The 26431-nt window shown below is 46.9% G+C and overlaps 1 protein-coding gene across 4 annotated transcripts in view; it reads left to right on the forward strand.

The window, feature by feature from the left end:
* Positions 1-9018: 9018 nt before the first annotated feature.
* MIB2 (MIB E3 ubiquitin protein ligase 2) overlaps positions 9019-26431 on the forward strand; it is a 52901-nt gene continuing 35488 nt past the window's right edge. Inside the window, exons 1-2 of one of the 4 annotated variants that reach the window (XM_072884214.1) lie at positions 9019-9194; positions 9660-9791. The gene's annotated coding sequence lies outside the window, so the exon portion shown is untranslated. Of the gene's footprint in view, positions 9195-9476; positions 9792-22013; positions 22034-26431 lie in introns of those variants that run through there. The other 3 variants (XM_072884211.1, XM_072884212.1, XM_072884213.1) reach the window with 3 other exon arrangements.

Consider the following 26431-nt stretch of genomic DNA (forward strand, 5'->3'; position numbering starts at 1 on the left):
ATGTTTAATATTAAGAATTCAATAGGGAGAACAACATGGACCTATAAAAATGGAAATCAGCTCCTGTTCTATATTAACCTGTCAAAAATTCTCTCCATGGCCAACAATCAAGTTGACACTAGCTAATTACAGAAAGACCCCTAAATACAAAAAATTGTTACCTGCCTGTGTTCCCAGCTCTACATGTCTGACCAGCCCAGAAGTCTTCAAGTACTATTGCTCATTCGCCTCCCCGCACACATAGCAAAGGCCGTATTTGGAGATAAAATCTGCAGAAGTGCCTGTTACTCTCATAGATCCTGTGGCTGTACACACAAACAGCCAATTTGGCATGCAGGCACTCAGCTCTTGCACAAAAATGCATGTTCTAGCCAGCACTGCCTGCAAACTCAACCTCAAGGAGCAATTACAGTCACATAAACTCTGTTTCTTACATAACACTAAAAAACAAGCCTCATGGAAAGTGACTCCCCTGGCCCTGTTTATATGATTTAGACAAGAAAAAAGCCCCTTTAGGGCAAATGAATTCAAGCCCCTCTTCTCCAGATGATGAGGGACTGTTGATGGTTAGTACACTGCCTCTTAGACTTAGTCCTACAGTGCACTGTCAAACACCCTGAGGAACACAGCACAGGACAATTACGCTGATACGCAAGCTTTTTATCTCTGAAACTCTGCCAGTTACTCCCCTCTTCCCCTGCTCCTTGTTTTTTGCCTGCTCTTCAGTTACCATTGGCACGTCCTCCCTACTTCCAATTCAGCACGAAGGTACGCTGCAATATCTCCCGCTCCTTGTTGCAGTTTGCTCCCACCAGACTTCATATCTGGCATACAGATAGGAAAGAGCGATACCTGTACGTGAATGGCAATCCACCGAATCTCTTTCCCTGGGCACCAGCTGCCCCACAAGGACAGTCAGGGGTGGAGAATGGACTCTTCTGGTGGGAGAAAAATGTTCAGCATTACAATGCCTCCTTCCTCAACAGCCTAGAAAACTCAGATGGTCCTACAGCAAAGACGTAATGTCCCTTCGGATGAGTCTCCCAGTGTCTGTGCTGGCACTAGGATTTTGTGGCCTGGGTTTTCAGCTGCTGCATGAGCCAATGTCTGCAAAAATCTCTAAACTTGGACTTGCAAGGGGCTCCCAGCCCTCGTTAAGGACTGGAAGGGTGGGGTTGCTTTGTGCATGTTTACTTTTTAAAATTAGCACAGTTTTAAGAAAGGATCTGGCAACATTTACAGCAAGAGAACTATTTCATAAAAAGATTGTGTATACAGTATACTAAGTACAGCCAGAGAGGCGTAAGGACCTAGTTCTCCCTTGGTGCAGGACGGTACAATGCCAAACATTCCTTTACAGCCACACAGAACTTGACCTCAGGTACATGAGTAAGTTGCTTAAATAACTGCAGCAGCAGAGAAAAGGAGGATTAGTTTCCTTGTCTACTCTGTGGCTAGGACCAGACTCATCGCTGGTGTAACCCCACTGATTTCACTGCAGTCACACTTGGGATCACTTTGGGATTTTGAAGGCTACATTAATGCAGCAGGATGCTGCACCCACAGGCTTTCCCAAGCATTAGCATTCCGATGTGGTAGAAATTCATCCCATAATACAGCACTGAGAATTTAAAAATGATAAAGAAGCAAAGATGCCTGCTGTCACAATTGCCAGCTAATTATAGCAGCATAGACAGACTTCCCTTGCAGAATTCCATATGCCATATTCATCCGGCATTAAAGAGGGAAGGCTGAGAAGACATTTCTGATTTTGAAATCCTCTAACCCTAAAGTTAGAAATAGATTAAATAATTCAATGGCATTTTGCCTATTTTCTTTTTTCTTACAGCTTTTCATCATGCCTCTAGATGTGCTTCTGCGGAAGTGGGTGGGAAAGAGGGCAGGGGAAGAACTCACTATTTGGCAACTCATTAAGAGTTTCCCTTTTAGACTCCACCACTCAACCCGGGGCTTTAGGCACAGCCATCCCAGCACTCCACCGGCCTTCCACCTGGCTCTGCTGGGACACTTAGCAAAGGCCAGAAGACCAGATGGAACAGATTGATCCAGTCTTCCTTATTTCTCAGTGATGCTCAGCACTGGAGGGAGCCTATCTTGGATATTGTCTAGAGCAGCTACAGTAGGGACAGGGGACTTCAGATAGACTTCCAACAACAGAACTGCTGGCACAAGCAATTAGCACTTGCAGATAAAGAATCAGTCCTAAAGAGCAGGGAACCGGCCACTGCTGGGGGTGAGCGTCCAGCACCCAGGTCATGGGAACTTGTATCACCGCACTACAGAATCCACAGCTGCCAGGGGCTCTGGAAAACCCCCATCTAGAAAGGGGTGGGGAGTTCCCAAGAAGGCAGCACTGGTGCTCTCAAACACTTGCACATGACTTCTGTAGGGCCAGCTTCAGGTCATGCATCTCCAGATGGCATCGCTGCAGCACAGCTGGCAGACAGGGTTTTGTTTGCTAGCCAGAAGCTGGAGCACTGTTGAGACTAACTAAAGCTGTTTCCATGAAAGCAATGGGGCCACCCAGCCTGTATCCTCTCCAGCAGAGTGTAGTTAGAGGAATTTTGCAATGAGGGCACCACAGGGGCTGATATTGACCCCTCACACAGGGAGACGTCTCTGGTCTGTCACCTGCGCCGTACAACTATTCTTAATTATTCTTCTTGGTACGTAGCACTTTGTTTAGGAAAGTGTGAAATCAGTCCCCAGTTATCCAGCAAGCCTATTTTGCTGCTGCTTGAACTGCTCAGGCAATACTGCCAATGTTAACTCTGAAATTGCCAAGACACCATTGCTGCTTGAACATGGGGAGCGGAGAGGACATGCTTTGTCAAGATGTGATCATTCTGGGTGGCTGACTTACTCAGAAGTTCTCAAAGAGTCACTTCCCCTCTTTTCACGCTCTTCTCTTTTTTTCCACAGTGAGCTTCTTGGGGTACCATGTCTGGTTAGTACCTGCTGCAGTAAGGCCTCGGTGTTATTTCAGGTGCAAGAACTAATGCTCCATTAGTTTCTAAATAAAGAACAAGCGCAGGCAACAGCATGAGACCTGCTGTAGTTTGGGGATTAGTGTGCCCTGGCCCTCCAATATACTAAATCCTGCTAAAGCCTCCTATAATAAACCATGCAAGGATTAATAAGTGCCTCCACCACCCAATGAATCATGACTATATGAGCCAGTTGTTGCAAACAGTAAGAAGACTCTTGACTTGTGCACTGCACATTGGGCAGAATTGCTTGGCCTTGGTTCCTAGTCAGCGCTGGCATTTGAGACCCTTTACAGGGTGCGTTGGCATCAAGTCTCCAGATGTGATTTCTAAAGCTCAGCCAACACCACATTGTGCAGTGCCATATATCTCTCTGCTGATCACAGCCCAGGCTGCTCAGAAAAAAATCAAAAGTAAATGGTTGCTAATATTTTCCTGATCCATTAGCTATTTGAGTCACACAGGGCAGTGAAGTACTTCTTCAAATGTTGCCTGTGCAAATAGTCATTGCATTAAAATGTGTGTCTCTGTAATAGTGGAAAATTGAAATAAGGCTAGACTACATTGAAGGAGAAAAGAAGGAAAAAAGGAAAGAATTTGTATGTGTGATAACACCATCAAACAAGAGATGTTCAGGTCGTGCAACACATAGCAGATCAGCTGGCTTCTTTGAAGGAGTGACACTGCAGGAATATCAAGTCTGCTGCCCTGTGCTCTAGCACAGTAGCGCAGTTGGCTTCTCAGATAGCCATGTTCAGAAGAAACAGAGCGTGCAGCCTGGGATGAGATGCGCAGTACCTCCACGACTCCCCCTCTCCCACCAGGATTCTGTAGGACCAAGAGATCACTATGTCAGGAGACAGATTCATGAATCAAGGAGATCCCAGACCTAGAAATGCAGACTGTGCTTGGATTGGCAAGGGTTGGGAAGGTTTCAGTTCACAGCTAAGAGATACTTAGCCATCCATCCATAGTAATTTTGAATCCATGAGTAGTGAAACAAGTAGCTGAAATAGGCTGCAAACTTAAAACCAAACCCAGATTAAACTAAAGCAGTGAAGCAGGCTGAGGAACTCCCAAGCCAGCAAGCAGTAGCGGGATCTCTGCTTCTCCTAGAAAGCCACAGTGGATTAAAAGACCTCAAATGAGCAGTAACTAGTAACAAGATTCTAGTTTGAATCCATCTTTCACTATATTTCATTAGATGGGAATGGATGGAGGTGACCTGGCTAAAACTGACTTTACCTTTCCCTAAAATAGCTAATCCTCCACACAGCAAGGCTGGATTTGTACAAGCCAACCTCAGCACTTGTCACTAGACTGCTATTCTACAACACCAAACTCAGTTTTCCTTATACACATCTATGTCTACCTGGTCCCTGCTCTTTGTCTATTGGTCATTAACACCACATTTGGGACAAAAATGCAGGAAGACTGCAGTCTGGCCCAGCTCAGTGCTGCTATTTTCTGCAGCTTTCAAGAACAGTGCGCTTTCTCATTGCTGCCACGCACGCCCTTTATGCATCCATATGGTAATGGGTCTCAGGATTACATGACAAAAATGTTGAGAATTTATCTGACCATGTCTACAATAAGCCACACATGTCTATCCAGGCTTTCTGGAGGGCTACACAGCATTCTGGCTTGTTTGCTGACACTGCTGATGTGTTTGCAGTGGGAGCGCAGTGACCCAGTGCACCGCTTCTCACACAGTCATTCATAGCGGTGTGGTGGGATCGGCTCCTCATGCAAAACTGGTGCAGTGAAGTGTATGGGATAAGAGGGTAGATCCCCCTCATCTCGTTTTATGGATGAAACTGAGACAGAGGCTGCTTCTCATAGGACTCCAGGGAACTGGATGAAATTCAGAAGCAGAGAACAGTGCTTCTCTGGGCACCACTGGCAGCACGATTACACAGCTGCAGCCCCCAGGCTGAATACATGACACCGTTATATTTATTTGCCATTTGCCTTATTGATGGCAGGCTCCGTTCAGCATAAGCTTTGCAGAAATTTGTTAGCAAGTGTTTTAAAGTTCCCCCTGAGATTTCAAATTGATGTATGAAGATCCACGCTGTCTCTAGTACTTTTTATCACACTGACTGGGCTGCAAAAAGCAAGGCGGCAAAGGGTTGTCAGCTAAGTGACTCAGTAGACTGTGCAAACACACGTAAGATGGCTCAGAGGAAAAACTCCACCGAATTCAAAAGTTACCAGATTTACACCACTGTAGGCCACACACAGCTGGACCCACGCTTTGCCTATTATTTATCAGTTACCTTATTTGCTTTTATGTTTATTGGATACAGATGGTGTCCCCTCTATCTAGACAGAGGCCTTTTAACGTATACGTCTGTTTTATAATTGTCATAGTAGCTTTGCCACAACTCCTGGCTTATTTTAAATATCCTGTTGTTTAGACCAGCTCCTGAAAAGCCAATGGCTCAAGACCTCAGGAAACAGCTCAGTTGTTAGAATCTGAAGGATTCAAACCCTAAGGTTTGCATTAACTTGGAGTCACATTTTTTTCCAGTGAGAAATGTGGATTAAAAAAATCAGGATAGTTGTTTTTCAGTGCTAAAAATTGTTGGAAAGGAATAAAGAGGAATTCCCCTTGGGTTTGGATGCCATTAGGCTGTGGTTCCATTTGTTTCAGAGGAGAGACCTAGATGTGGAACTGAACTTCCTCAAAGTTAATTCCCAAAGCTGGGTATTGGATGTAGGTCACTTTCTGGCTTGTTCTGAGACTCAGCTGAGCTAGAAATACTGTTCAGTTTTCTCTAAAAAGTGGAAGCCACACATATCCTTTCTGTTCTATCCAGGTCATTGCCCCTGAAGGCAGTGCCACAAGGTGTAATCGTAACATCAGTGCGCATTTGCGACGTGTGAGCCAGGGAAAGCTGCCATTTCCAGGCTTGGCTTTTAAGGATAATTCTCTGAACCAGTCTTTCCACATACAAATTCCTGTACTAAGCGTGCAAAATAGGCACTGCAGGACATAGTTGTTGGCTGGGGAAAGTGGCCTTCCATGTCTGATAGAGAAGGTGCCTGGAGCAGAAGGCTACAGAAATAATCCGTGAATATTTCTGTGTAACAGCGGCATCCAGTGGGCAAGGAAAGATTCCTGGTAGTATGTTTGGAAAACCGGGATAGGGCCGTGGAAGAGCAGAGGTTTCTCTCCCATATCCAGAGCTATGCAACTCCAGCCCGTTGCAGGAAGCATTGTAATGTTCTCACGGAGCAAGAGACTGAGATGTACCCCAGTTTACTAGATGCCAGAGGATGCATGCTGTAGAAATGTAGGATCAAAGAATCATAGCACCACAGGATCAGAAGAGGTCTCAAGAGGCCCTCCAAACCATGCCCTGTACCCAACAGTATCAGTTCTACCCTCTCATTTCAGCAGCGTTTGCCTAACCAGTTCCTACTGCCTGTTCAGGCAGAGATTTCATAGCCCCTTGCCAGTCTTCCGCAGCATTTCATTAGCCTTAGCAACTTTTCCCTAACATCCAACCCGAGTTTTCATTGCTGTGTTTTCACCCATTACTTTTTGGCCTACTCCCTAAGCACACAAAACAGGTTATTTCTTTCTTCTCAGTATCAGCCTTGTGCGTGAGGACAGTTATCTTGGTCTCTCAAGTCCTTCCTTCTCTTAGATACAGCACTTCCTATGTCTGTCTTGCAGTTGTAAACCTCATAAGGAAAACTCCTTATGCCCTGCAGACTGCCTCTGGGTTATACACGCCAGGCTGGCTCATTTCTTTTCACAAATGTTGCCCCACTAGAAAAGATTCATTGGCGCTCACGCTTTTTTACACACCAGAGAGGTTTGCCATTTGCAGTATCTTTGGTGTTAAGCACAAACCAAAATACCACCTTTCCAAAGTGGTTATGTACAAACAAAGGCAAAATCTCATCAAAATAATCACAATAAAGTTTTTATCTTGGCCATGGACTAAGCTGCTGATGCTGTGTGACTTCGTGTTTGCCTGAGAAGCTGACTTCACAGACAGTCTAACACAGTTTCCCCATTTTGTTTATTTGAAAAGAAAGATTAGGTGGGAAAAAAAGCCTGAGTAACTCAGAGTCTGGGCATGCAAGTTCACATGTTTCCAACAAGCACTGGCGAAAGTAAAGCCTAAGTTACCTTGATGTTTATCGAGTGAGCACAAAAGAAGCTACTCTCAATGTGAATGGATCTTTTCAGACAATCGATGTTGGCTGTACTCGCCTGCCTCTAATGTATTTCTGTGTTGGTACTGACATATAAATCTGCCTGGCAAAAAGCAAGCTGCGGGAGGGAGCACCAGTGCTCAGATCCACTTACCACATTCCCAAACACTTCACAGTACTCATTCTCCATCTCCTGGCCAAAGGGTAAAATGCACGGCAGCTCTGGTCAGAACCAAGTCAGATTCAATTCATTCACCTTCACATTCGCGTTTTCACAATCACCCCAACGTGCGTGTTTAAGTGGTCTGGCCAACATCCCTTTTACGCAACACAGACGACAAGGGACACCGAGTCCTCCTATTTGGCTTTTATCAAATGGCAATGACAAGCTTGTTTTCGGACAGGTCCTTTGTACCCTGTAGGCATAAAAGTTCCGGTAACTGCTACTCTGCTGTGACACTCTTTGTCTCAGAATTTTGCTCTCTTCAGTCTTCATAAGCGAGGCAACTCTGCTGCCCGGTGTCTTTGTTTCCTCCTTTTGAGTTTTAGGGCTCTAGATAGTATTCCTGATGGGCTAGTGGGAAAAGGAATGGCACACGGGATTTTTTTATGACCTTGCTGCCATATTCCTGTTGTGAGTGCAGGGTCTTACGCTGGGAAGTTCTGCGCTGTGGTCTTATCGCACTGCAGGCCTTCTGGGTTTGGCACGAACTTATTACTCAATTTTACTGCTGTGAACGGTGTTCTTTGCTATCAATGCAGGCCACTCTTTTAACCCTTGTTCTGCTACGCCAGCCTACATTAGCAAAGACTAAATGTAAAACAAAATTCCAATCCGTTAGCTTCAACAGAGCCATGCTTGACGTGCCACCGAGCAACAGAATGGGACAGGCAAGCTTAAACAGTGTTTACAAGGTGTCTCTGGCCTCAGCAGGGGTAAAGTCAGTAGAGTGTGTCCTACCTAGAGGTAGGAGGTCCACAAACCTAGGTCATGTGGATCCTAGAGATCCACCTCAACAGCGTCAACGGCATCACCAGCAGAGAGACGATACAAACCCCTAAGTTGCCTCTGCCTCTTTGACGAGAAAGCCATTATAAAAGTAGTAATACCGTATGCTTTTAGATTCACGCATTCCGATTCACGCATGGTGGCACTTAAGCCACCAGTGATCCCAGGCAGGCAATATCTGAGCTGCGATCTTGCAAAAAAGACATCCCCGGCAGAAGGCTGTCCGGTGGACAGCCGGTGGAGCCTTTCGGAGCCCTCCTGGCTACCTGCCGAACAAAGACGCACGGCACCTTGCAAGGAGTGACACTGAATCCCCAAATCTCCCTTGCAGTGGGCTAAGTTATCCTAAAATCACCCCCAAAATCGAACACTCAAAGGGTGAAAAAAGAGCGTCCCGGCGTGGATCCTGCATCCTTCCACGGTCAGCCGTCCCCGCGGGTTTCAATGCCCGTTGTGCCTGCGCAGAGAAAACAGGGAACGAGCCCAAACGTTAATTATCCCGGGCACCGCAAAGGCGTCAGGCGAAGCAGAAACACCGGGCGCAGGCGGGTCGCACCTCAGGCAGCCGCGGGGCGGTTGCCCGCCGAGGCAGGAGGGCCGCGCCGGCAGAGCGGGAGCCGCGTCCGGGCGAAACGCGGGGCGGAGCCGCCGCAGCCCTCCCCAGGCCTCGCCCCGGGCTCCCCGCGGAGGAGCCCCCCGCCAGCCGGGCCGGCCGCACCGCCCCCTTCCGGAGCCTCCGGGGCCGGGCCGGGCCGGGCCGGGCCGCGGGGGCCTCCCGCGGCCTCCCGCGGCCTCCCGGGACTTGTAGTCGGCGGCGCCCCGCGGGCGGCGAGCAGGGCGGGCGGAGAACTACCTCTCCCGGCATGCCCCGCCGGCTGTCACCGGCCTGCGAGCGGCCTGGGCGGGGCGCGCGGGCGGCCCCGGGGGAGCGGGGTCGAGCGGCGCCGCTGCAGCACCCGCGGGGCGGCCGGCCGCGGCCCGGCTCCTCGGCCGCTTCCCCGGGGGTAAGAGCGGGGCCGGGCCGGGGCAGCGTCGCTGCGGGCAGGGCTGCCTCAGCGCCGAGCCGCCGCCGCGGGTGCGAGGCCACCTCACGGCCTGGGCGGCGCTGGGGCCCCCGGCGGGCCCCGGGTGCTGGCGGCCCCGGGGGCGGGGGGGGTCTCTGGGTGTCGCTGCCGAGCAAGGGCCTGGCGCGGCCGGTTCCCGGCGGGGCCCCGGGGGCGGGAGGGGGGAGGAGGGCGGGACGGCCGCGGCGCTGCTGCTGGCGGCGGTGGGGAGGTGCCTCCGCCGGGCGGGCGCCGGGGGGGCCGCGGCCGGGCTTGAGCCCGCCTGTGCCGCCGCGGTTGCGGGGGCCGGTGCGGGACTCGCGTCTCGTACGGCGGAGGTCTTGAGTGGGAAAGGAGCCGGTGGCCGCTGGCTGCAGCCGTGGTGCCCACCTGAGCTGCTTCTCGTGTTTTCTCCTCTCTCCCTAGGCCACTGTAGTAGGTCTGCCTCCGGCTCCTGCGCCGAGAATGAACGAGGGAAGGAAGCAAACACAGCCCTTGGCTAAGGACAGTGGCTTTCTGAAGGGTTGTCTGAATTTTGCTCTCTCTCGGCTCTGTCAGGTACGTGCCTGTTTTTTTCCCTTTTTCTTCCTTGGGCTAATCTGGGAATAGGTCTGCTCTGAGTGGCCAGTTTTCCTTCTGCCACATTTAGCCAGGGTTGAGTCCGTAGTGGGGCGCGTCTGCTTGCTCTTGCTCCATATTTATTTCTCTTCTTCTGGACGGTGTTGCTGGCTGCCCGGGAGGATGTAAACATACAGTCTGTTTTCCTGTTCTGAAACGGGTACTGCAGGTAAGTCCTTACTTGCTAAGGGGAGAGCCGAGCGCTGAAGCATTGGCAGTGATTCCTGCTGGGCATTTTGTACCACTGGAGCATGTGCTGTATGCTGAATATAACTCAGAGCTGAAGCACATGTGGCTTTTTCTCTCCTGTGTTTCTATGATATTTGCAGTCTTCCTGAACTGAGAAAGAGTCATGAAAACAAGGGCCAAACTTAAACCTAGAGAAGATGGTACAGCTGCCTTGGAAGCGCTACATATGTTTGTTCTAATTTCCCTGCAGACACTCAACTCCAGAACTTACTTTCTGAATGTAACAGATTCTAATTTCTACGTCACTTAGAAACAAGTGAGCTCTGGCTCACCTTCATGGAGGTCACTTGAGCTTGGCTTTACTACTCAACCTTCTCTCTTCTTGGCTAAGAGCCTCATTACATCCTCTGCACTTCCCTGTTGCTATGGGAGGAGTTTATTTGGCTCAAATGGGATACCATTCTTATTTCTCCTCTGTTTGACAGCTCCTTGGTTTCTTAAAACTACTTCCTGTGAAGAACAGTGCAGTTGTTCATCAGTCTAGGTCCTTCCTCCATACTTGATTACCTGTTGAATTTTCGTCCATGGTTTCATGATATAGATGAGTGAATTGTCAAGGGATGCAGTTACTGTAAATAACCCACATTACCCACATTGCTATGATTGGAATGATGTTGCGTGTCATGTTGATAACAGAAATCAGAAGGAGGAAGCTTCAATACCCTTGGCAAAGCTAGAGAAGTTCTTGCCCTGTTTTGAGCTTTGCTTTCTGCTCTGAGTAATAGGTGTCTAGGTTTGTGTTTGGAGCAGGTAACTTCCACTGGGCGGATGATGGTTCCCTTCAAGAAGTTCTTCCTTAAGGCAGCCAACTAACAGGGCAGTACACTGGGCGTCAGGTGACTCACAGTGTAGTCCCAGCTCTGTCACTGATGTATCTTCAGTACCTTATGCCTGTTTTCCATACTAATCTTGTCTGTTTCTGTGGTGGAAGGACATGAGTTCATTTAGGATGGGCCTGCAACGTACTAACAAACAGTTACCTAGTTGCCATTTAACAGCGTCACCACCAGTTCTGTTTTCTTGAATACCTATTCTCTTTTTAGGCTTCAAAAAAGTAAATATGTTTCCCATCCCTTTCTCTTTGCACAGCACACCTCTCTGAGTCACTGACATGAGAAGAATCTTTGTAATTGTATGGTATTTGGGTTGGCTTAATTCCCTGCTTATTAGGATATTGCTGTATAGCCTCATACGTTTTGACATTTATTTTGAATGTATGTTTGAAGCTTTGTGACTGTGGAAAATCCTGTGCCAAATTAGTGTATAAAGAATCTTATTTTCCTGCTTTGGTCTGCAATGGCCACTAATCCACTGCTGGGGTTGTTTGGAAGAATTGGGAGTCCATGCGTAGCCTCTTTCCACTAAAACTTTGACAAATGTCTTGTAGTACTTCCACAGTTTTTGCAACTTCCAAGTATGGTGGTTGCAATCGTCTCCTTCCATTTTTACTTGGAAAGGGGTATGTTCACGGCTTTCTAAGCTACCTCGATCAACAAGCATGTGGCTACGTGACCACCATGGGCTATTCAGAGCTGTGGCAGTTATCTCTGAAACAAGCTCATCTCTTGCCTTGCATTCCTTTAGCATTAGTATTGGTTGCTCGCAGAGACCGATCTTGGTTGCCTGTGGTTTCGCTGAAGTTGAAGGCTTTCTCCAACTTGATAATTAAGCTCTCCTAGGTCATGTTGCCCCTGCCTGCCTGTTCCCATCAAATCTGTTTGCCTTGCTCATCATCTGTGATACAGAACTGCTCCTGGGCTCTGGCAGAGTTCAGGGGCATGCTGAATGTGATCATACCACTTGCGACAGTACTGATCATGCCCTTTCATTTTGAGTTGCTGTTTTTCCAGGGATCCAGGAATAGAATGCAAAGTCCTGTGAGCAGACTATCTGAGTCCTAGTTGTTTTTCAAGGATTCTGATTCATGGCTTATCAAGGGCATTTATGGAGGGGCCAGGGTGTTGTAATACAGCGTGCTCAGAGGGAGACCAACGCAGCTTTCAGTACACTCTCACTAGAAGCTCTGATTGGAGAGAGATCATTGGATACTCTTCTCTCCTTAAGCAAAGAGTGAGAAAGTGGAGTCTCTTGTTTCTTGGGAGACTTACAGAATTTAAATATTTCTGCTCCCTCTGTAATGAGAGCTGTAGTAGTGTTTGAAATTTCCAAGAATACAGAACAAGTCTTCCAGCATTTAGACTGGCTGCACGTGGAAAAAGGCATCAGTGAAGTTACGTGTGTGCTAGCAGGACAGTAAATGGCTTGATCTTAGACCTCGATCTACATTCCTTGACGTGACCCCAAGGAATGCAAGGATGCATGCCGGATCATGGGTTGATACTTCTTTTTTTTTTTTTTTTCCCCTCCTGTGACTGGTATGGGCCAGGCTGTGGAGAACAGAACTTGGAGCTAGGATATGTGAGCTTTGTTCCTGGCTCTGCCACCAGTTCCATATATAACTATGGCTCCATTTCCCATCTGTAAAGTGTTCTTGCGTTCTTTAAAGTACTCAGCTATCCAGAGCTAAAAGGTAACATCTGTACTTCTAAAATGTACAAACGTGTACGTGCTGACCCTCAAAACTTCATTAAGTACCAGGGAGGAAAGCAACAGCTAACAACTCGTTTCATTCTGCTCCTACGCAGCTGACATCTCTCTAGCCAAAGGCATGTCAGGATAGATTAGACTTAAACCTTTTGATCTGCTTTCAGAGCACAGAAAGGGCAAGTTCCAGGCTGAAAACTGACAGGAGTGCAGTGTTGACCGTTCTGAAAGCCTGAAGGGGAATCTGAAAGTTGGTAGGATGAGCTATCGAGGCTCATCAGAGAGTCAGCAGGTTTTATGCTCCAGCTTGTTCTATGCCAGAGTCTGAAGTAGCTATGTTTCATTTTGAAAAGTTAGAGGAAGTTGTGTTCCTAACTCGCATGATTTGTAATCCTATTGTATCACCACTGCTGAGGGTACCAGAGTCTCAATACCTATGGACAGCCATATCACAGAACAACAGTACTGTGTTTTCTCCAACCCACTATTCAACCACATGTCTACCAGCAGGACTTCAGTGTTAGTTCCTCTTGATTTTTTTTATTCCTGTAGTAATGTTAGTCTTCTGATTTTGAATGACTTGTGGGAAAAGTTACTGCCTTTCTGGACAGACAAGGCAATTGTGTAAATAGATTGGAGGATGATGAACTTTTAAGTGATTTAACCCAGATTTTCATGGTAAATAGGAGTTGATAGCTGGTGTGAGAGAGATGCGGACCTGAGCTTTACCTAGGGCTCAACACCAACAGCTCTGGGCCAGATGGTCTTGCCTCTGAGAAATATATTAGAGCAATGTCTAAGCAAGAGCAGAGTTGAAATCTGCTGCCAAGACAGATTTCTCACTGTTGGAATATGTCTCTGTGTGGTCCTCCATTTCTAGGTGATTGAAAATAGGTCTGGAAGGGATTTTGATGAGGCTACCTAGTCCATCTTTTTCTGCAATGCATGATAAACTACACTGAAACCATTCCTGATAGATATGTTGAGCTTGTTCTTTAAGTAATGGAGATTTTCCAGCTTCCCTGGATGGGTTGTATTTGACTTTATTAAACTTTTTTTTTTTTTAATATATTGTGACTTTTGTCAGTGTTCTGAATGGACACAAAAAGACCTGCTAGCCAGTGCAAGGGATGCCAGGTGGTTGACCATTGACCTCTTAATGCCAATGGCCAGAAAAGCGATGGTGGTTCTTGGCAGGAGAGGGGAGGGGAGCCGAGCCACTCAATGCAATGCTTGCGAGTTTTTGTTTGTTTTCCTTATGCCACAGGGATCTTCCATGGAGGGTTTGGGAAAGTTGAAATGCCATTCTCCCATTTTTTCTATGTAAAGTTGTCATGGTTTAAACCCAGTCAGCAACTAAGCACCACACAGCCGCTTGCTCACCCTCCCTGCCCCCGGTGGGATGAGGGAGAGAATCGGAAAAAAAAAGTAAAACCTGGGGGCTGAGATAAAGACAGCTTAATAGGACAGCAGAGGAAGAGAAAATAATAATAATAATGATAAAAGAATGTACAAAACAAGTGGTGCACAATGCAATTGCTCACCACCCACTGACCGATGCCCAGCCCGTCCCTGAGCAGCGATCGCTGCCCCTGGCCAACTCCCCCAGTTTCTATGCTGAGCACGACGCCCTATGGTATGGAATGTCCCTTTGGGCAGTTGGGGTCAGCTGTCCTGGCTGTGCCCCCTCCCAGCTTCTTGTGCACCCGGCAGAGCAGGGGAAGCTGGAAAGTCCTTGACCAGTGTAAGCACTACTTAGCAACAACTAAAACATCAGTGTGTTATCAACATCATTCTCATCCTAAATCCAAAACACAGCACTATGCCAGCTACTAGGAAGAAAATTAACTCCATCCCAGCCGAAACCAGGACAAAAGTGAAAAAGACCGTAGTTCAAACTTAGCAAATAATTGCTTTTTTTTTGCAAACAACATCACCTGGTGGTTGTGTGTGGTTTTGGGCAGGGTGTGTGTACGTTTGTTTTTACGGTAATGCAATGTAAATTTAACTCTGAAATCTGCTATTGAGGAAAAAGTGGATTCTCATCAGCCCCAGCTACTGAGCTTTTCAAGGCTTGAGGCAGCAATCTGCAAACTGTCAGGTCCAATTAAAGCAAATGGCTGGAACTGTTTTTCTCCCTCCTGGAGAGAACACAGTTCATCAAAAGCCAGAAGGAAATTTCATCGAGCTCATGAGCAATTATCTTGTGGGATGTAATAAGAGAGGTCTACTAGATGCCCAGTGTGAACTTTCGCTTATAATCGCTCTTAATTCTCCAGTGGGCAGATGAGCACTGGTCTCGCCAATTTAAAGCCTGACGTTTTTGTGTTCAGTAGAAGCTGGTAGAGGGAACTTGTTCGTTTGTAGGGTTTGACTGATGTTGACTTGTAAATCTGAATTTTGAACATCCCTGACCTGGCAAAAGATATTCCACCTTTCTGTGTGTTGTGGGTTAACCCTGGTGGGCAGCTAAGCACCACACAGCTGCTTGCTCACTTCCACCCCACTGAGATAGGGAAGAGAACTGGAAGGGTAAAATTGAGAAAGCAGGACTTCATCAGGTATAATGGTTGCTTGGGAAGGCAAACACCATTACTCCAAACATCCCCCCTTCCTATTTCTTTCCCCCAGCTTTTATTGCTGAGCACAATGGCATATCGCATATCCCTTTGGTCAGTTGGGGTCAGCTGTCCCGGCTGTGTTCCCTCCCAAATTCTCGTGCGCCCCCAGCCTACTCGCTGGCAGAGTAGTGTGAGAAACAGAAAAGGCCTTGATACTGTGTAAGCACTGTTCAGTAATAGCTAAAACATCAGTGTGTTATCAACACTGTTTTGGTCACAAATCCAAAACAGAGCACCATACAAGCTACTATGAAGAAAATTAACTCTATCCCAGCCAAAACCAGTACACTGTGGTATACCATAACTTCTGTTGTTGGAAGCCTGTGACAGCTGTTTATTTTTGGCTTACTGGTGGTATTTCCCAAAGGTTGTGTTTGCATTTGTATCTTTAAAGCAAATATTGACCTACTGTGCAATCCAGTTTATTTCATGGGTCTAGTCCATTAGTTAGCATGGAGCTGATTCATTAAAAGTACTGTGCTATATCTTTGCTCCTGGTAGATTGTGTGGCTGATACTGTCACTTTCTGTTTAACTTATTTTGTTCCTCATTGCTGACAAAAAATCCCTTTTCAGCCCATAGAACTTGGTGACAAAACCAGTTTGGATTGAGGCTATGCAGATGAGTGCTTGGTTTTTGAAGCAGCTTCATTTTTCTGTGTCTGTTGTCATCGCAAGTGGGTTGAGGTTTGGATAAAGTGAGAATTGAAGGTTCAAGGCCAACTCCGTTCTGATTTGACACCTCTAGAAGACTACAAGCTTTTCGTGCATGCCTTCACACCCACCTGGAAGTTCTCTGATTAGTATATTTCTTGAGACTTCAGCCATATTGAAGCTGTGGTTTTTTGAATCCCATCTATGACCAAAATTAAGGAGAGGTGTCTTTTATCTGAGACTTCAGTTGTGGCGGTCCTGGATCTGAAAGTAGGCAGTACTTTTTGTCTGTTTAGCCTCAAAAGTACAGAGGACTTCACAGCGTTCAGGTATAACAACAAAAGACTCTCAGCCCCAGTGTTTGTACTTCAAACCAAGAAATTTAAATTTTGTAACAAGGAAAATAGAAGATAACCCTACAGGGTTTTTTAAATACCATCTCACCCTTTGGAAGCATATGGGATGCTGACCTTCTTGGGCTGTGGAGCCAGTTTTTTCCTAGTGCATCCTCCTTGCAGTCCAGATGATAGTCCAGTATATGCAAACTGTTAAACACAGAGGTATTGCCTTTCCCCCTAAGGGACAAGTGCATTTCATTTTCTTGTTTGCTATGATGCATTTTCTTCTTCTGGTGATGTCTTTTACAGTATGAAGACAGCATGGCCTTGAGACTGAGTCACTCCACTGGGATTATTGTCATTTGGTGTGTTTGGCTCTGTCGTGGACAGTCTCAGAAGAATCACTGAGTGTTCCTCTGTCACGATTCTGAATGAGGATCTTGGCTTTTGTCCAGTTATCTCTTGGGCTCTTCCTTAGCTAAGCAGAGCCCACCTTTGGCCGTGTTCCATGCAGCAGCTGGCTCAGTTGGCTTTTGTGGCCACGGAAGCTGTTAGGTACTGCCATACTTGCACATAATGAACCCGAAAATGTAAGATGTGTAACTTCTCTATAACTTATTTCATCTTCAGGTTCTATTCTGAGATTGTTTGCCATTTTTTAGGAAACCAGAATGCTGGGGTCAAGCTTCTCAGAAGGGTTTGCAGAAAACTACTGTTATTGAAGATTAATAAATTTGCTGGTGCTTCTTTTAGGCCTGCATCCTTTAATAAGGTGAAAGAATAGATAGTAAGCCAGCATGATAACCACTGAAAGTATCGCTCCTACAACTTGAAAGGGAAGGCAACGTTCCCCTCTCTCTAGCACTGAGTTGTTATGGTGAATACAATCAGTGTAAATTGAATGTAACATTCAGTTTAGGCAAAACAGATCAATGGGCTGGCATTTGTAAAGGACAAGTGTTGATTGTAGAGATAAAATGCACTCAATGGGACCGTCTCTAAGCATAGCGCCTGGCTAGTTATTTTTAGCATTTCCTCACCCTGTGTCCCAGTATTTCAGGATGTGTGCCTGTTCTTATACAGTGAAGCTGAAATGACAAGATATTAATCCCTGAGCAAAGGCATATTAATCACCTGCTTTATTCTGTTTATGTAATACAGTTAAATATACTTTGAGAGCAGGTGAGGTATGGGGCATGGAAATGGTTCAACCTCATGCAGGCTTTTTCTTGATTGATTGGTTTTAACAGCGGCAGCTGCCCCATTTCTAATTTTTTTTCTGCTGAGAGTAATTTGTCAGTAGAATGGCTTCATTTATCTGCTATTGATAGTTAAGCCACAGAAACATCATCTGCTCTTCTCTCCTCCTCTGTGTCAGTGATGCCATTTTGCAAAATTTAGACTAAATAAAAATCCTGACCGCACAACAAAAAGTGAAGCAAAGCATCGAGACCTTGTGGCTTTGCAGTGGAATATTAAACTATTCACTTCAGCCAATTCTGCAAATCCTTTTGGTGGGCTGAGGGGAGGAATTTCATGGGTTTAGTCTAGTTTCTAGGGGTTAAGTTTGTCACGTAGTGGCTGAGATGGTGTCACTCTTCTACCTTAGAAGATCTGCTAGTGCTGGGAACTAAGAGTTTGTACCCTCTGTGCTGTAATTAGGCACTGCGGATTTGCAATGTGACTGGGCTCTCTAGCCATCTGTGTGTTAGCCACAAAAGATCAAGCCTTGGAAACTGCCCTCTCCAAAATGGAGAGTGGGGCCTTAGAGACTTTTAGTCTCAGTGGCTAAACAAGACCTGATCTGACAGTGCCGCTCTTTGTATGAGCGAGGGCTGTGGAATGAGATCTGCAAAACAATAAACAACTAAATGGGCCTGACTGTGTGTTTTTCCACATCAAGAAGTGGGACTTGTACTACGGCTCTGTTATGAGGTAGTATTAAAGCCCAGTGTTTGTGAATTAATAATTTATTCAAACTATTCTGAAAGCAAAAAATTGTTATGATGTGTTAAAATTTAGTATTAGCCCTTATACTAGAGTTATTTTTCTCGTTTGGTAGGTTTTATGTACGGGTAATAGAAGGCACTATTACCAGGGAGCTTGTTAGAAGAGGCCTGCTAAGAACGCAAGGGTTTTGTTTAAGTAGTGGGGAAGCTAGCTGAAAGTAAAAGACTGCCTGAGTTGAGGAGTAGACAATAAACTTGTTTCTGAAGAAATGGGAGAGAATTAGAATATGTGCTTCCACAGGAGGACTTTTGGGCCCCATACAAACAGGCTGCATAGCAAGCCAAAGGTCAGCAGATGAGGAGAGAGATTTGCAAGTGGTAGAGCTGGTATTGCACTGGTGTGAATTGGAGTTGAGATAAAATGCCATGGGGTAGGCAAAAGGCTCCAGACAGGGCCCCTGCTAGAAAGTGGAGGTTGAGTGCGAGCCAGGGAGGGTCTCCTCTGGGTTTGGAATTGCACAAGGCAGCACACCTGGGGCACCGCAGCCGCTGGCAGCAGTAAGGGCTGATGGCTCCTAGCCTCACCTGGGAGCCAGGAGGGGACAGGAGCTACAAGGTCGTCTTTCTATGGTGGTAAGTCCAAAAGGATTAGTTACCGTGTGTTTTGCTGCTTTTCTGGTCTGCTTTCACTTAGTAGTGAATATATTTGTGGGAATTGTGTGTATCCTTGAGAGAAATTACACTGCATCCTGTTAGTGAGAGTGCATGCATGTCTGCTGCTGTGCTGTCCTGGGGTCTTACTGTTTGCTGAGGAGAAAGAAAAGGGAAGGGTAAGTCTGAATTTGAGCTTATTGGCATGAATACTGGCTTTGGTAATTAACTTAGCTTTGAGCCTTGGTCAGAGGTATTTGATCCTAGTTGTTGTCTATTATTAAAGAATACAGAAGTATTTATTTCTGTTTTGCAGGTAGGAAAGCTGGGGTAGAGAACAATACTTAATTGTGTAGATAAGCATCGGCCAGGCATTTAGCTATTCAACTTGTGCTGGTTTCACAGAAGCACTGCTTGTGTCAGGAAAGGGGGAAAAGCCTGTCAAGCCTTATTTCTGTAGGGTGAATGCCCAGAGGAGTAGTGTAGAAAGTAGTACTGCTAAAACCCAGCTGCATAGCCACAGCAGTTCTTAAGCCAGTATGAGCTGACTTAATTTAGCCATTACACCTAACTTGTTTGGATCTGTTGATGTTCCTAGTGCGAGTTTATACAAAAGTAAATCTTGAAACTTTACAGTAGCGGTAGTTGATCAATCTAAATGTTTAATTGCTTGATATGACTTTTTTTAATGGCTCTGTATCCCTGAAGTTCCCTTGGAAGCAAGCAGTTAAAATGTGGTGTGTTTGTGTGTGGTGAGGGCTTAAAATAAAATACTTGGAGTGACTAGGAACCACTCTGGCAGCTTAATAACACAGAATGGTTGAAGAAACTGCTCCTGACTGAGTCAGGTGTCTCTCTGCTGCCTGTTTGAGTTGGGAACAGATCCTTTTGACCCCTGGTTTGAACTGCAGACCTTTGCTCTTGCGTAGAATCCCCCTGCAATGAACGAGGCTGGCAGGACCACCACCGTTGTCCTTTGGTGTCTTATTGTTGAACTGTCTCCTGAAGAATGAACGACATCATTCTGATTGCTTGCTTGTGCTGCAGTGAAATTGTTTGGATTTCTGTTGTTGCAGGCAGTGTTGGTGACATGCTCTGTTCCAGGCTGTCTGTGCTAGGTGTCTGTAAACATTTTTGAGGTTTGCCCAGTCTGCATTGGGACCAAGGAAGGATGAAGCAAGTGACATTTATCTTGACAGAGCTCGTTGGCTTGCAGTTATTTTGCTGATGTCAAGTGAATAGTGTTTTTATGCACAGTGCCCTGGCTCTGCTTGGTATGTTCACCTCTTCCCTGAGAGAGGTGAGTTGAGGATCAAATACCGAAGCACAATTTCACTCATTTGCTAATAAAATTCACAGCTGGAATGTCCCTGGCATACCTTTGTTCTGCTTGTTAAGTCCTTATGAGCACTGATCTAACCAGCACTGATCCAAAAGGATCATTGTCCATTTCAGCGATCCCTGTAAATGTTTGCATTCATTTCATCTGGTTACTGCCCCTTGCAACTATTGATCGTTATGGCTCTGTTAGTTACACTCTGTTTTCCTAATCCTTTCAATGCTTTCTGTTGCTTTTCAATGGAAGAATGTCGTCAACGTTAATTTACTGTGCTGCTGTTGCTGCTTCTGCTTTCTGTTTCACAGAGAATGAAAGGCTAGAGGTAGCTGAGATGTAAGCTAACTCCCAGTCTGCTGCAAGTTAATTTAATAAACTCAAGCCTGTGTGTAGTTCTTCCTGGGCTGCTTATTTACTGTTTGTATGGGGGGGGGGGGGGTGTCTCAGAAGACAGGCTGTAAAACTCTTTAGATCCTCTTCTAATTAAAATAAGCTTCTTTACCCGCCTCTGAGTTGTGCTGAGGATGCCAAAGCTTAAGTCTCTTACTCATTGCATTGTATACCATGTGCAAAAGGTCATGTGGAAGAAGGGGTTTATAGCTCCATAGTAATGCCATGGGGCAGCGTGAACACAATATGTGTTGAATAAACAAATAGTGAGTTTCAAGAAGTGTTGATCTGCCCCGTTTCTGTTAGGCAGAGGACAGAGTGTTTTCTCCTCTTAGGAACATTTTGTACTTTCTGTCCCTGAATGGGAATTTTTGGAGGAAATCTTGACTCCTGTGAGGACTGCCCAGACCACCCAGGATTCACCAAGGTGAAGATTTTGCCCTCGGTTGGCAGTGTGTTCCAGTGTACCCCGTCGCATAGTCACGTTCGTGTCAGAGGCCCAGCGCTTGCATTTCAGAGCACGCACATGAATGAGAGCCTTAAGGAGGATGCAAAACATTGCTGTGAGGGAATCGCACATGGTCTGGTGCTGCAGCCGTGGATGTCTGGTCAGGATTCATGGCTTTTAAAGCATAGGAAGAGTGATGCTCGCTGTGGCTGTTCTCTAGGGAATCTGACACGTCTGTCTGCAGCTGGCTGGAGAGTAGAGCTTGGAGTCTCTCGAGTGCTGCCTGGAGGGGACAAGGCGGCTCCTCGTTTGCTATCTGCCTGATGCAGATGACTGCAAGGGGGCAGGTTCTGGCCCTGGGTGACTGCCTGGGCTCTCGGAAGGAAACACGGCTTTTATCTCGCCTCAGGGCGGGGGCAACAGGCCCGGGCCGGCGCCTCAGGGTGGGGGCAACAGGCCGGGCCAGTGCCTGAGGGTGGGGGCAACAGGCCCGGGCCGGCGCCTCGGGGCGGGGGGGCAACAGGCCCGGGCCGGCGCCTCGGGGCGGGGGGGCAACAGGCCAGGCCAGTGCCTGAGGGCCGGGCCGGCCTGAGCTGCCGCTTTGGGGTCGAGCGGGGAAGAGGGAGGCTTGCCCACGTCTGGGGTGGATCTTCCTCCTGCTTCCGCCAGCAGCCTCTGCCCTCGCAGTCCTGCAGCCGTGGGGCTGGGTCGCTGCAGCTCCCCCGGGGAGGTGTCAGCCGTCGGAGTGCCCTGAGCGTCCCGTCGGACGGGACGGGGCTCTCTGGGGCGGCGGGGTTGCCCGCCCGAAGCGGGGCCGGGCAGCGGCTAGCTCCGCCCGGGAGCCGCCCCGCATGTCCCGGCTCGGCTGCGCTGTGGCGGCCGTGACCGCACCGCAGGGCGGGGGACGGGCCGAGAGCGCCTGCCGGGAAGGCGAAGCCGACGCCTCGCCTCCGCCTCGCAGCCGGCCTCGGCAGCCGGCGGCCCCTGCCCGAGGAAGCCGCAGGTAACGCGGGGCGGGAGCGCGGGGGGCCGGGCCGGGCGGGCCGCGCCGGGGGGACGCTCCCGGCTGGAGCGGCGGCCGCGCGTCGCGGGCTGAGGCCGGCGGAGCTGGGACGGGGCTCGGGCTCTGGCTGCCGGCCCGCCGGCCCGGCCGGGAGCTGCCCAGGGTGGATGGCAGGAGGCCCGTTGCTCCGGCTCGGGCTTCCCACCTGATCGGTGGCTCTGGTGGGAGCAGGGCTACCCCTGGCCCAACGCACCTGGGCTGGGTCCAGAGGGTCGAGGTGTGATACCAGTTTTAGGGGTTTGTAGCCCACGCGTGCTTTGTATTCCTTGGAAAACCACCTAAGAGTGAGAGGATGGAAGTAAGTAGACGGCGTGAGCTCTTTGGTAAGTGGGTGTTGGATGCTGCAGATCTCCAGTTACTAGAGGTACGATATCCAAAATAACACTGTACCTGAGGAGAAAGACAAGTCAAAGAGAATGAAAATAGGAAGAGATGGGGGATGATGGTGTTTTCCAAAAATGCTTGGCGTGATAATGACTCCTTTTGGGACTTGTGATTTAGCAGCTGGGAAGGCTGGGCATTTCAGGCTCAAGTGAGCTGCTGTGGAAAAGACCCCATAATCAAAGTTCTGCTGCAGCCATCGCCACGTGAGTTCACAAAGGATGTTCAGAAACTAGAGGAATATCAAGGTCTGAGCTTTGCGACCTCGTGCTGCTCTTTTGAAAAAGTGTATGATTGGCATTTGCCATAGCCAGAGCACTTAAGGAGCATCCTGAGGGTAGGCAAAGCTCTCTAAGGTGGAGTAGTTCACCCAAGAAGACCATTCAAACCGCAAAATATGCGTAAAGGAAAAAAAAGCTGCTTAAAAAAAAAAAATTAAACAATCACCTGCGTCTTCCCCTGTTTACCGTACTGTTCAAATACCTTGATAACCACACACTGATTTTGTCAGTCTGCTTACACCGCTGTTGGGTCCTGTTTACTGTGTACCCAGTACCGCAGCAACCTTTGCCTCTTCGGAGATGGATCTGAGGTTGCCTCTAGAGCACCTTCTACCAACAGCGCAGTTTGAATATTGGCAGAAAGTTGCAACAATTATTGCAACTAAAATGTTGTGGACGGAAGGCGCTAAAATATTTTCCCTTGGTTCCAGTTAAGTATCACCGGGATTCCTTAAGAATGGACTCACAGATTACACCTAGGCTGTCCTTTCCTGTGTGACAATAGATGAGGTCAGAATGTTAGGTCAGGATTCAGAAGTACGCTGGATTATTTGTTCATAGTTACTTTAAACTCCCATGGGAAACTGGTGTTTTCTCTGTGAATCATTTCTGGCAGCTATACCTATCCTTCCCTGTAATAATTATGACCCAGACGGCATAGAGGGAGGAGTATTTGCTTCAATGAGTGAAACATTCCCACTTAGGAAGTAAATAATGCCGATGTCTGGCAATGTTCAGACTGCATGAGCATTGTAATTCATCACGTCGAGATTTTGAATGGTTCTTTACTCTTGTTATGCATCACCCCTGCAGATTAGATGGGAGTGCAGAAAGCATTTGGTGCCTTCTTGTGTGGAAAATGGAGTATTCACATTAAGAAGACAGCCTTCAGAGCAGCGAGCAAGGGATTGCATGAAGGTCATTGCAGCACAGATAACTCCGTTAACTAGTATTCAGCATCACAAGTGTACGGTTGAACTACAATAACTTCCTAGAGCTGTAGGATGAGTACATGTGCAGCTCCTTCGTGCATCAGAGGGACCTGCAGAACCAAGGGAAGCTTGATGCCTGTGGCCGCAGTGAAAGTCTGTTCCCATCTGGATCCAGCTTATTATGGGCTACTGATTAGATGGATTTTTTTGTCCTTGCAACTCTGTACCTATGATACTGATAGCGATTGCTGTCTGTTGGCAGTTCTGCGACAAGATGCCCGATGTTGGCATGTCATTTTGCATCTGTAAGGAAATTCACAGTGCGGTGAAATGATGCATTTCTCCAGGACTCTTTCTACAAAGTGTCTTCGTGTAGCTTGTGTATTTCACTGGCAGTTTGAAGAAAGGATGTCTTGTAGTGTCCATGGCAGAAAAGTAGTGGGAAGGTGCACAGAGAAAGTGTGGGTTTGCCTGTATGTAGATCACACATTTCTAGGCCCAAGGCAGTTCTGACCTGAGGTTGGTACTCTGCTCCGTTGAGCATATGTCGTGATATATAGTGTGCTAGCCTGCTCTGCTGTTTTCAGGTAGCAAGGGATCATCCTCCTTTGTACCACAGTGACTTAAATTTTATGGGTTTGTGGCACAGCCTGGAATATTCTTTTATGATGAATAGTTTTTGGAACTGGCATTGCCTTCCTTGAAATGCCGAGAGTTCTGAAGCCTGTGATGTTTTATTTGTTCCTGGGGAGAGGGAAAGGTCCACTGAAATAGCATAAAACTCCTAAGGTTGGGGAGTGGCACTCCATCCCCATCTAAAAAACCCTATGGTATTTGTTGTTTCCTTCTCTAAGCATGCAATTCCTTTTCCCACTGTTATTACCTCCCCCCACCTTCCACCAGTTCGCTTGGATGAAACCAGAGGGGTGGCTGTTTCTAAGGAAAAGCCATGTAGCAATAATTGAACTGTGCTTCTGTTGTACCTTTGTATTGTTGGATGTTCCCATTTGTTTTCTCTGCAGTGGGTTTGACTGTCTTGACTGGTTGATAGCAGCCTTTTAAAAAAGCAGTTCTGCCTCCTAGTTAAAGCAATAAAGTGTCCATTTTATTCATTTCTGGTCTGGAGGAAGAGGGGATCGTACTAATCTCATTAGGCTCTGCAATGCTTTCTAAAAAGGATATTCTTTCTTTTTGATAATTTCTGTTTTCATAAGGACAATAAACACCGGTGCACCTTAAACTCGGCAACGTTATATCCACCTCCACAAAGGAAGTCTAAATGAAAGTGTTGCCCAAGGCATCTTTTAGTGATTATTAGAATGAAAGATGACATAAAGTTCACAAGGACATTTGGTTTTGATGTTGCTCTCATGTGATAGGTGTTTGGATGTCACAGTGATGCGTAGCAGGAGAAGTCTGAAGCGAGAGATGCTAAAGCTGAACACAAATCAGGCTCTTTCAGCATGCTATAAACTTGATTTTGCATCAAACTACTCTTCCATACATTTAAAAGGGGATGTTTGGCTGGAGGAAAAGTTTATTTTTAGACCTCGGTGGTTTCAGTTGCTTTATTGGCGACTGGTAGTGTTAACAACATGTCACGTGGCACAAAGCTGCTCCTATTGCCATGTCTGAGTGCACATCCCATTAGCTTGTCAGCTGGTTTATCAGCCTGGTTTGAACTGGCTCTGTGTCATGGCAGTTGGTAAGATTTGCTGTGCTTTTGGAATCTGCACAATTTGGCCCTTGACATTCTGTTGGTTTGTTGTGGTTTTTTTTAAATTTAGAGAAAATTTTGAATGTTATGGATAGCTTGAGAGGGAGACTCAGGGATGCCCGAAGATAAAAGGATGCTACGGTAGGTTTTTCCAGAAGTCAAAGCAGCAGCTTAGCCCTAAATATTGAACGCCACACTCCTCTGTCTTGTTGTTCTGGTAAAGAGGTAAACCAAGCTTTGACAATCTATTTGATTTAATTCAAAGTTGTGGATGTGCTGCATCCGTGTGCTGTTCACCTCATTTACCAATTGTCATGGCAACAGCTGGAAAGGCTATCCCAAGCTTTTACGGATCCCAGCACAAAATCTGCAGTGCTTATTGCAGGTAAGCGATAACCCCTCCCTGTTCCTGCTGTCTAGCATTGATAAATAGCAGCAAAGATTGACATTTCTCTGATATTGGCACTTTCTTAAAAACTGCTATTACTTTTGGAAAACAGACAAACATTTCTTTCATATGCATCTTTAAAACTTCCTGTATCCCAAAATCAAAACCAAAACTAACTTTCTGGGCAAGTAAGACTCCACACTGTGGTATTATGTGGTAAGATGCATATGAAGAGGCTTCCTCAAAAATAGACTGGTATTGACTTTTTGTTGCTAAAATCATGCTGCTGGGGTTTTCTTGGTCACTTCTTTCAACACTGTTTTCTGTGCTTTTTTGTTTCTGTTGCCTTTGTGTCTCTGGTAGCTGTTGCAGATATTCCTGAACCTGAAATCAAGGGCTGGTACTGGAGTTTGTAAAGACTTCTTGCTCAGTTCTCTTCCCTCATACCGAGTGCTCTGGAATAAGTCTTTTGGATATTACGCAGATGTTTCTGTGCCTTGGAAGTCTGGCTAGTTTGGGTATCCTTCCCATCTGTGCTAAAGCTGTGAGGATCCCTGTTTTAAATAAAGTACAGATTTATCTACTCAGCAGGTTAGGCCTCTTCTGTAGCCAGGTCATTCTGGGGAAAAAAATTACCCT

The sequence above is a fragment of the Ciconia boyciana genome, chromosome 19, assembly GCF_034638445.1.
Source record: "Ciconia boyciana chromosome 19, ASM3463844v1, whole genome shotgun sequence".
Taxonomy (NCBI): domain Eukaryota; kingdom Metazoa; phylum Chordata; class Aves; order Ciconiiformes; family Ciconiidae; genus Ciconia; species Ciconia boyciana.